Raw genomic sequence first — 12292 nt, 5'->3', positions numbered from 1 at the left:
CTTTACCAAAAATTCAATTTTATAATTCTATAATCCTAATCCTACAACTAAAAGTACATATTTAATTTTTTTATATTTATAAAAATACTTAAAATTATAAAATTTATTACTATTCTTTTTCTTCACTTTTCCTTTATCATTACATTTAATTTAATTGTACTTGAATTTTTCCTTTCTCATTCATATTTTCTATTTATATTACATTCTTATACTATTTATCAATAATTATTTTTATTCTAATTCTATTTTAATTCCAATTAAATTATTAACTACAATTTTATTTTTACTTGTACTCAAATAATATATCTATAAAAATAGCTCTTTTATTAAATTTTTCTTATTAATTTTCATTATTATTTTTAAGCAATTACAGCAATAAATGCATGCTTTTATAGCAAATTAATTTCTTGAAAGAAGTGCATATACATACACTAAATTAATAAGTGCATATTAATTATAAATAAGTGCATAACACTTGAATTATGTTTCAGTTATTCATTTGCTAAGAGTAAAACACTAAACTCGATATTCATCTATTGATTTGATATAATATACTCATTGGAAATGCGAACTAATTATATCTCATACACATTTTAATAAAATTTTCTTACTTATATAGTCTATTTTCCTTTTTATGGATCAAATAAATATTTTTAAAATTTTTATTTTATTTGGGTATAAGTTTTAGATTCAAAATTTTGTGATTTATACTATACATAATAATTCAATTGTATATTTGTAAAATTCTAGTTTATATTCACAGTTAATTTATATTTAAACTAGTTTACATATTGAGATTAAATCTCTTTATCATATGATTTTATACATGTTCTCATGTCAATTTGCTGTTTTTAAGATTATTTTTTCTTAACTATTTTCCAACAAAATATAAACCAATTAATAAAAAAAAAATGGAGCTTATGATATTCTTATTAATTGAATTAATTTTTGTTGGATGAAAAAGTTATTCATAGTACTTATAAATTGGGTGCTTCTGAATTTAATCACCCAAAACACAAATTAAGCTACAAAATCAAAAGCCAAAAATAGATTTTATACGTATATAAACACAGAAACTATACGTTTATTGTAAAGATCAATATGTGTCGTCTCTTCAAAATCAATAAATAAATAAATCTTCTTTCTCTCGAAGTCTTGGAGTGCTTTCATGAACAAGAAATCGTCCTTCTAAAGGTAATCTAACTTCCTCAGAGTCGCTTGCCTTCGAAGAGCCAACATTGAAGCTTCTTGACATGTTTGCAACTTGAGGATGAAGAAATAATAACGTCCCATTATAAAGCTCACGTTACCAACACACTCCTCCAAACACTTAGCGTAAAAATCTGAAGCCTTGCTTATGATCTTGAAGGGTGCTGATACAACAATTTCCATCAACCTGGTTTGCTTCTGCATCTGTTTTCTTATGTTGAGATTTTCTAACATTTGTTGATGGAGGTGTTGATGAAATTAATCAAAGGAAAAATGAGAAAGTTTATTATGATTGAGAGAAGGGAGTGAGGGGGCATTTATATAATAAAAGATTGAGATTGGATTTACAACTTGTTTTTCATTTTGCATGTTTGAATTCAAAGTCAAGAAGACCACAACATGTGAGGGGACAAAAAGAGCTGCAATACCCAAATAAGTGGTCTAACGAGGGAAAAGTACTATGGAAATTGTGTGTGTTGATGTTAAACCTCCTTAGATTGACCTTGTCTTTTCCCCATATTGCTTATATCCATTCTAATAAAGACAAATCGGAGGATATTTTGCATAAATTACAAAAACTCAATGGGAAAAATTTATTTACACCTAATTTATATAAATTTAAGAAATAAATATATTAGTTTTATTATGCATAATGTATCTTAAGTTTATGACAAATCAGATCTGAACAAAAATATATCATGATCTAATTAATTATATTATTTATTATCTGGTTATATAAAAAATCCTATTTTGGTAAATTTATGGTTTATAGTTAAATTATTTTGAATCAAATGCTTTAATTTTTTAAAAATAATTTTAACTATTAAATTTGTAATTTAAAATTCATTTTTCGAGTTAATTAAAATGAATTAACTTTTAATTGGGTTATATAAATTATGAAGTTAATTCTTAATTTTATTAATCATTTAAGTTTACAATATTATTTAAGTTGAATGCCATTTATGCAGTTAACAAATCACTTTAAGCAAAGCAAAGTTTAAAATTATATAATGAAGCAGTAATATTATGTCAGCACCTTACATGAAATGGCAGAGCAATAAAAAATGAACAAATATGCAAATGCAGTTATTATATATATATATATATATATATATATATATATATATATATATATATATATATATATATATATATATATATAATTGAGACCTGCTTCATATACATATTTATTTATTATTGTTTTTCGTATATAGAATAACCACTATATATATAATTAATGTATAAAATAGTCTATTAAAAAATCAATATTATCTAAAATATAATTATTATACATACAATAATTATATTTTATAATTTCTCCTCTCCACAAGTGATTATGTTCTGCCATTTTATTGCCACATATTATAGGGCTGGACATATATAATGATTCAATTTAATTATATATAGCATATGTAAGGTGGTATCAGAGATCCTACATTAGAAAAACGCATCTGAGATAAGATAATTAAGGATCAAAACTCACTATATACTCGCAATTTAATAATAACTTAATCTTTTAGATTAGATGGAGTATTTCATTAGTTATTCTTATATTATATGATTTTTAAGTTTATTTAAATGAAAAATCCAATATGCTTCATAGATTGTATTAATTATACTCTTTGCCCTAAAATCTTTAGTTTATTTTATAGTAAATATCAAATCATTTTTATCTGCAATTTTAAATACAATTACTATTTTTCCATATGTAATATCGGATTTATTTATTTATTTATTAAAAAAATAAAATTGTGGCAAATTAAGGCTTGAAATTTCTATAGGTAATTTTCAGAAGGTTCTATATATATTGTGGATGGTTACTGGGATTTCAAACCTAATCGAAAAATTATACCGAATTATATCAAAATTGGAAAAGAAACATTTCTGTAAGAGTTAAATTCACATCGAATTGAATTTATGTTTATGATTTTTGTTTGCTTTTAATTTTTTTTATAAAAAATCGAACTAAAATCGAATAATCAATTATCTATATAATACTAAATATTAATTTTATTTTTCTATTTTTTTAATAATCTTAGTTAAAAATGTGTTAAATTATCTTATAATCCTTAATTATATGACAAATAACATTTTAGTCATATAATATGTTTTTTATTTGTTAATCATATATGTATCTTTTAATTAAATACCATATAGTTAAGAAATAAGTGGATGATATATATATATATATATATATATTATTTTGATGTTAGTATTTTTAATTTTATTATTGTTTCAATGTCAAAATTTGAATATTATTTTTACTCTTTCAAATAAATAAAAGAATACTGTAATTTTAGGTGTAAGAATTAAGATAAAATCAAAATTGAATTGAAATAGAATTAAAAATTATTGCTAGAATCATATCAAATTTGTTTAAAATCAAACTGAGCCAAGTTGAAATTAAAATTTAATTTCAATTTTAATTTCTAAAATAAAAAAAAAAACCAAGGTTTGGTATCGATTTTTAATTCTTAAGTAGAATCCGTGTTGAATCACTCTGTTTTCCTATCTTATGTTTCCTATATATTCATACCTCTTTTTTTTTTTCTTATAATGAAATTTTATTAAAATTAAAAATATCAAGAAAAACTTAACATAAGTTCGAAAAAAATTAAATCTCGATCAATAAGTCAATAGGCCGAAACTAAAAGTTAAGGCATATTAAATGAAAGCACCTGATTTGACTTATTTATACAATTTAAATCCAACCTAGTTGAAAATCTAGTGATTCCTCCTAAAATATTCAAAGTCTTCGAAAGCTTTAAATATAAAAAGTATCAATAAAATAATAAATAAAATAGGAAAAAAAATGCTATGGCAAGTTACGATTTTTGAAATATCATTACTATGACCCATCTTTGCTTTTTGATCTCATGTAAGCTTAATACAAAACACAGGTAACAGTAGTGCGAAGCTCTCAGAATTAAATTATTTCTTGCTCCAAAATTAAAACTTCATCAATTAAAATCCCAGTTCAGAATTTCCTAAATGAAAATGAGATCAAGATAATTAAAAAAATCACTTTAATATTCAAAAATAATAAAAATAAATAAAACAACATAAAAACTCAAAAGAACTAATAAAAACGTGCACAAACCAATAAAAATTTACAAAATCTAATTAATATTTCATATAAGTTGTCAACATATTAAAAACAAGAACAAGATTTCCTTATTGAATGCAAGCCACAAATTAATCTTCCTTAAAAAAATAAAGGTTTCTCCTCATCAAATTGTTCCAAGCTTCCCTAGAGACCCTTCATCGCCATCCCATTACTAGCAGATTTTCTTACTTTTACTTGCTTATGTACATGAATATTCAACCCCACTACTTTAGAACTTGGCCTTCTTTTCTCAGAATTTGATTTTTGAAGTTTCATGCTAACATCCCTATCATTTCTCATACTCCATGAACTAACACTGAAGCTCATCGGCAAGTTCATTTGTGGAGCAGGACAGAATACTGCAGCATCATAACTTACCTGAAGAGCACTGTCTCCCACGCATGAGCCGTATAAATCTGTCGTCTTACTTAGAACCTTGATGTGCGCTGACACAATCTTGGCCAACATGGTTACAAGGTTTAATGCATGTTTTGTGACAGCCAGAGTGCAATACATCTCTTAAAGAATCAGATGTACCATGAGTGAACTAAGCACATTGATGTCAGATATTACTTCATTCGTGACATTATATCTTAGGGGTGTCAGCGCACATCAAGGTTCTAAGTAAGACGACAGATTTATACATGTTTTGTGACAGCCAGAGTGCAATACATCTCTTAAAGAATCAGATGTACCATGAGTGAACTAAGCACATTGATGTCAGCTATTATTTCATTCGGGATATTATATCTTAGGGGACTGTAGTTGTGCAAAAGTCTCTACACATGATAATCCAGCATATATAATGACCAAAGGAGTTCCAGTCAGCAAGTTTAGGTATTGCCTAGACTTGGTTGGTGTTTGTAGCGCTCAGTAGTACCCTAGTGAGAGCATATAGCAAGACAGAGTATTTTGTGGTTATTTTATGATTAAGAGAATTTAAGCCAAAGGAAGAATTATTTTTTTTTTATGTGGCTTGAATTTTGAATATGTCTTTCATGGACCTGAATTGTTACCCGACCTTGCAGTAGAATTGTGAGATATTCGGAAAAAATACTAGGGCTAGGGTTTAAGAGTTTTAAATGATTGTATCTTGCTATTCTTATCATAGTGAAAAATTTTCTCTTATTTCGCCCATAGATGTAGACCTTACGGTTGAACTATATTAAATTTTGTGTTATTTTTATTCTCTTTTCTATATTATGTGATTATGCAAATTGTGCGTGTACCTTAGATTTTTGTGCCTGTCATAACATATATATTCACGTTTTACGTATATAAAACACAAACTATATGTTTATTGTAAAGATCAATATGTGTCGTCTCTTCAAAATCAATAAATAAATAAATCTTCTTTCTCTCGAAGTCTTGGAGTGCTTCCATGAACAAGAAATCGTCCTTCTAAAAGTAATCTAACTTCCTCAGAGTCGCTTGCCTTCGAAGAGCCAACATTGAAGCTTCTTGACATGTTTGCAACTTAGAGGATGAAGAAAGAATAACGTCCCATTATAAAGCTCACATTACCAACACACTCCTCCAAACACTTAGTGTAAAAATCTGCAGCCTTGCTTATGATCTTGAAGGGTGCTGATACAACAATTTCCATAAATCTGGTTTGCTTCTGCATCTGGCTTCTCATGTTGAGATTTTCTAATATTTGTTGATGGAGGTGTTGATGAAATTAATCAAGGAAAAATGAGAAAGTTTATGGTGATTGAGAGAAGGGAGTGAGGGGGTATTTATATAATATAAGATTGAGATTGGATTTACAACTTGTTTTCCATTTTGTATTTTTGAATTCAAAGTCAAGAAGACCACAATATATGAGGGGACAAAAAGAGCTGGAATACACAAACAAGTGGTCTAATGAGGGAAAGGTACTATGGAGTTTGTGTGTGTTGATCTTAAACCTCCTTAGATTGACCTTGTCTTTTCCCCATATTGCTTATATCCATTCTAATAAAGACAGGTCGGAGGATCTTTTGCATAAACTACTAAAACTCAGTGGGAAAAATTTATTTACACCTAATTTATATAAATTTAAGAAATAAATATATGGGTTTCATTATATATAATGTATCTGAAGTTCATTACAGATTAGATCTGAACAAAAATTTTTTAAAATGAATAATGTTATGATCTAATTAATTATATTATTTATTAACTGGTTATATAAAAAATCCTATTTAGGTAAATTTATGGTTTATAATTAAATTATTTTGAATCAAATGCTTAATTTTTTAAAAATAATGTTAACTATTAAATTTGTAATTTAAAATTCATGTTTCGAGTTAATTAAAATGAATTAATTATTAATTGAGTTATGTAAATTATGAAGTTAATTCTTAATTTTATTGATCATTTAAATTTACAATATTATTTAAGTTGAATATTTAAGCGGTTAACAAATCACTTTAGGTAAAGTAGAGTTTGAAATTATATAGTGAATCAGTGATATTACATCAGTATCTTAAATGAAATGGCAAAGCAACAAGGGATGAACAAATATACAAATGCAGTTATTAAAATTGTATTGAATCATATCAAAATTGAAAAAGAAACATTACTGTAAGAGTTAAAATCATATCGAGCTAAACTTATATTTATGATTTTGGTTTGATTTTAATTTTTTTTATCAAAAATTTAATTAGAATTGAATAATCAATTATATATATAATATTAAATATTAATTTTATTTTTCTATCTTTTCTAATAATCTTAGTTAAAAATGTGTTAAATTACCTTATAAACTAAATAACATTTTAGTTATATAATACACTTTTTAGTTGTTAATTATATATGTATCTTTTAATTAAATACCATATAATTAAGAAATAAGTAGAAGATAGTACCATATACTTATTATATATATATATATATATATATATATATTCTTGATATTAATATTATTATTTTGATGCTAATATTTTTATTTTTATTATTATTTCAACGTCAAAATTTAAAGATTGTTTTTGGTCTTTTAAATAAACATAAAAATACTGTAATTTTAGGTGTGAAAATAGAGATAACTAAAATTGAAATCGAAATAGAATAAAAAAAAAAGTTATAGCTAAAATCATATCAAATTTGCTTAAAATTAAACTGAGCCAAATTGAAATTAAGATTTAATTTCAATTTTAATTTCTAAAATTAAAAAAAAAACAAAGGCTTGATCTCGATTTTAGTTCTAAAATAGAATTGCGTTGAATCACTCTGTTTCCTATCTCATGTTTCCTGTATATTTACAATTTTTTTTTCTTATAATGAAGTTTCATTAAAATTAAAATTGTAAGGAAAACTTAACATAAGCTGAAAAAGATTAAGTCTTGGTTGATAGGCTTCTCGATAGACTGAAACTAAAAATTAAGACATATTAAATGAAAACACCTGATCCAGCCTAATTATTCATAATACTAGGTACATAAAAAATATATATAAAAAAAAAGGAAAATATATATATATATATATATATATATATATATATATATATATATATATATATATATATATATATATATATAATAAAAGGGAGAAGAAATGATTGTCATCTTGTAAAAGTGCTAGTATATGTACTTTTCATTATTGTCATTCAAATTGAAAGAAATCCACCCAAAGTATTAAAAGAAATGAGTTTGGGGGTGGCATTTTTAGGAACAATCATCAAAAGAAAATACAAAATACAAGTCTAAAGTATCAAAATGTCCCTCCATTTTATGTGTCTTGTAAAATATGCTAGCACTTGACAATCCTCACTATGTATTTCTCTCTCCTATATGTATATATATATATAAAAAGAAAAGAGAAAAAGATATAATAAAGTGTACCTTATGTTTCAAAATTGCAACATATTCTCATGCTTTGAATACTTTTTACCCATTTTTCTTCTTAGCCTCTTTTTGAATCCCATGGCCCCATTACATCCCTAAAAAGACCATTGATCTCTTGATAGTACTTGCTACATTAGTGGAGATAGGAGTAGGAAATTTGCCTATGGGATTAGAAAACTATTCATCTATTCATTCAATTCCATCATTCCATATAGAGACACTTTGACTATTGATTGTTCTAGAATTCTTTTTGAGCATGACCCTCTCTTTTGATTGGTTGGTTTGAGGATTTTGAATGATAATTGACTTGATGGCTAAGCGGTGAAAGCTTGGATAAGCATTAGATTCTTTGCATTTTGAAGGATGGGTATATGGATTGTTGGTATGGCTAAAGGTGTGTTTAGTTACTTTAGTAGGTAATTTTCATAGCTCTTTGGATAAGGCACCCCTAAAAAAAAATTTTTGCATTTCATTTTAAAGTTTGCTTGAGGACAAGCAAAAGCTTGAGTTTGGGGGTATTTGATGCATGCATTTTGCATAATCATTTAGGTTTAATTTCATAACCATTTTATTTGATTATTAGTCATTTTTAGCTAATTTCATTAGTTAATTAGTTAGTTTTTCATTTTTGTTAATTTTGCATTAATTTGTAATTTTTACTTTGTTTTGTAGGAAAAATGGTGTTTTTGAAGGACTAAAGAGAATTTTGCCATTGAGGAGTGTCTTCTATAGCCAAAAGATGTCGAAAACAAGTTTTCAAGCTGAAATATGCATTGACCAAACTGTGCATAACTTGCCGCATAAGCTATGCAGATCTGCATAAGGAGAAAGATCACTGTTCCAGAACCAGCCGAAATGTGCATAAGGAGACTGCATAGCTTATGCACATTCTCGCCTCCCTTATGCACCTTCACGGAATTGTGCATAACCTATGCACCAAGTCATGCGCCGCATAAGTGACTCAGAATCAGCAAATCAGATAAGGGACTGCATAACTTATGCAGTCCACTTATGCAGTCCCATAAAGAGTTCATTAATGAGCTGGCAGGAGATTCCCTCTAATAATTCCTCCTAGAACATACCATTTTAGGGCTCCATGTCAGAAAAATGCTATAAATAGTCTCATTTCCCATTTTTAGAGAGGGGACAAGGAGCAGAAAAGGAAAGGAGGGGTTGAGCAGAATTTGAAGAGTCACCTTCACCTTCCACATCATTTTCAACCAAGATTTGCAGATTTCTTTCTTTCCTTACATTTTTCTACATTTCTAGTGTTTAATTTCTTACTTCTTAGCTTAGATTAAAGCTTTATTTCCATTTAAACTCATCATATCTTGTAAGCATTATGGATAGTGAGTAGTTTACTATTGATTCTGGAGTAAGGGTTGTAATATTTGAGATATTTTATGGATTTTGATTGGGTAATCCATATTTTGTGGTCTTAATGAGTTTTATTCATTTCTTGTATGCTTAATGACATGCTTAGTGTAGGATCCCATTAAGTGATGTTCTTAATCCATGGTTGAAGCACTGAAAGGAGAAGGCCTTGTGATAGATAATCAAGAAATTGGACTTAATTAACTTAGACCTAGAAATAGGCTAAGGATTAAGAGGATTCACAGATTAATTAAAGAACTTAATGGGTCTTAATTAATTCTAACTCCACAAAAGTAGGATTAGTTTGATTAAGGCACTCTTTGTCTCACTCGAAAGGGAATTCAAAGGATTTAAGAATTAATCTCCTTAAAACCCATAAGTTTCATAAAATTGGATAACCGATTTAAATCCTAAAATAGCTCGAATATGAAATCCCGAACTCCGGAATCGCCTTTTTACCATTGTTAATTTTCAATTGAATTTAATTGCTTGCCATTTTCAATATTGCCATATTTGAACTTGCTTATTTCAATTTGATGCAATTTTAGTTTAATGCAATACATTGTTGAATAGAATATTAATTTTGCACATATAGATTTCACGCTCCATTACCCATCAATTCATTACTTTAATTTCATAGATATTTCAATTTACTCAACTTTTTATATAAAAAATTCAATCATTAACACAACTCCTCGTGGGATCGATATCTTTTCTATACTACTTGTACGACCCGTGCACTTGCGGTAGGGACGCATCAAGTTTTTGGCGCCGTTGCCGGGGAGTTGTTTGTTTGAGATTGAATTCTTAATTATTTTAGTTGTTTATAGTTTTATCTTTGTTATCTTTTCATTTTGTATTTGTTTGTTCTTTTTCAGGTACTTTTAATCTTTTATGAGAAGAGCTAGAAGCTCAAGTGACACATCCTTATTGTTCAATCCTGAAATTGAGAAATTTTGTAAAGCCAACAAGAAAGAAACCAGAAAAAGGAAAGAAGCTTTGAGAGAAACCGAAATTGAAGCAGACATGGCTGATGAAAGAATTAGAATTGGTGTTGGTAATGCTGGAAATGGTCAAAACAATGAAAATGAAGCCCAAGGAGAAGAAGTTGTTAATGCAAACGTGCCTAGGGGAAGTATGATGGATCATGCTTTTCCACATTTTGATGACTTGAGAGAGAGTATAGCAAGACCAAGAATTGATGCAAATAGTTACAAGATGGATTTTGGAGTCCTTCAAATGATTCAGAATTCTCAATTTGGAGGGCATCCTTCTGAAAATCCACATACTCATCTGAAGAAGTTTGCTATGATTTGTGACATGCAAAAACAACCTGGAGTGTCTGATGATGCAGCAAGATTGAAGCTATTCCCGTTCTCTTTAAAAGATAGAGCATTGGATTGGCTTGATTCTTTACCTCACAACTCCATCACAAATTGGGAGCAACTCACTGATGCATTTCTTGCACAATATTTTCCACCTGGAAAAACTCAAGAGTTGAGGAATCAAATGACAGCTTTCAGACCAAGAGAAGATGAAACTCTTTATGAGTCATGGATGAGATGGAAGGAATTAGAGAGATTATGCCCACATAATGCCATTCCAAAATGGATGATAAATCAGAATTTTTACACAAATGTCACTCCTGCAATTAGAGGGATTATTGATGCTCAAACAGGAGGAGAATTTATTATGAAGCATGAAGATGAAGCTTATGAGCTATTGGAGAAAATTGCAAAGAATACTCATCTTTGGAGTAGTCCAAGAGGACCAGCTCCAACTCAAAAGAGGCAAGCTGCTGGAATGTATGATCTTGACCCATTCAACATGATTAATGCAAAATTTGATGCACTTACTAATGTTTTGGCTAAGAAGATGGAAGACTTGAGTATGTTGGTTAGTTCAACATCATCAGCTGGAAGTTCACAACAAGTGGCTTACGCAGAGGAAACTACCAGCTGTGGAGTAGATTATGGAGAACAAGCAGCATATGTTGGTAATTATGGAAACAAGCAAATGGGGAATCCTTACTCTCAAACTTACAATCCAAATTGGAGGAATCATCCCAACTTTTCATGGGGAAATCAGCAAAATCAAGTCCAAAATCAGAATTTTCAACCACAACAGCAACAAGGAATTCCATATCAGCAAAAGAATGCAATTCCTACACCTCTTCCAAGACAGCAAGAACAAAGTTCCACCACAGAGGCTTTATTACAACAAATTCTTGCTAATCAAACTAAGCGTGATGAGGAGATGAGAGAGATGAAAGCAAGGCTAGAACAGATGCACACATACTGAATCTTTGGAAAATCAGATTGCACAACAAGCATCTTCCTCAGGTACCAAGTCTTTTGGAAAACTACCAAGTCAACCAGAAAACCCAAGAGAGCAATGTCATGCCATTACACTGAGAAGTGGTAAAATAGTACATAATGAGAAGAGTGAAAAAAGTGAGAAGAGAGAAAATGAGGAAGATGTTGATGAAAATGAAAAACAAGAGAGTGAAAAGAAAGAGAGTGCAAGAAAAGAGAAAGAAGAGAAATACATACCTCCAGAGCCTTACAAGCCACAGCTTCCCTTTCCACAGAGATTTCAAAAAGCCAAGCTTGATAAGCAATTTGAGAAGTTCTTAGAGGTTTTGAAGAAGCTATATATAAATGTGCCTTTTATCGATGCTCTTTCCCAAATGCCTTCTTATGCTAAGTTTTTGAAAGAAATTCTCTCAAACAAAAGAAGACTTGAAGATTATGAGACAGTAGCCTTAACTGAGGAA

At 28.5% G+C, this 12292-nt stretch overlaps 1 non-coding gene across 1 annotated transcript; it reads right to left on the bottom strand.

The window, feature by feature from the left end:
• Positions 1-11009: 11009 nt before the first annotated feature.
• LOC131182751 (small nucleolar RNA R71) lies at positions 11010-11117 on the bottom strand. The gene has a single exon (XR_009151011.1). It is a non-coding gene; the product is annotated as a small nucleolar RNA R71 (small nucleolar RNA).
• Positions 11118-12292: the final 1175 nt, after the last annotated feature.

The sequence above is a fragment of the Hevea brasiliensis genome, chromosome 8 (genome assembly GCF_030052815.1).
Source record: "Hevea brasiliensis isolate MT/VB/25A 57/8 chromosome 8, ASM3005281v1, whole genome shotgun sequence".
Taxonomy (NCBI): Eukaryota; Viridiplantae; Streptophyta; class Magnoliopsida; order Malpighiales; family Euphorbiaceae; genus Hevea; species Hevea brasiliensis.
This window is presented reverse-complemented; position numbering and strand designations above follow the sequence as displayed.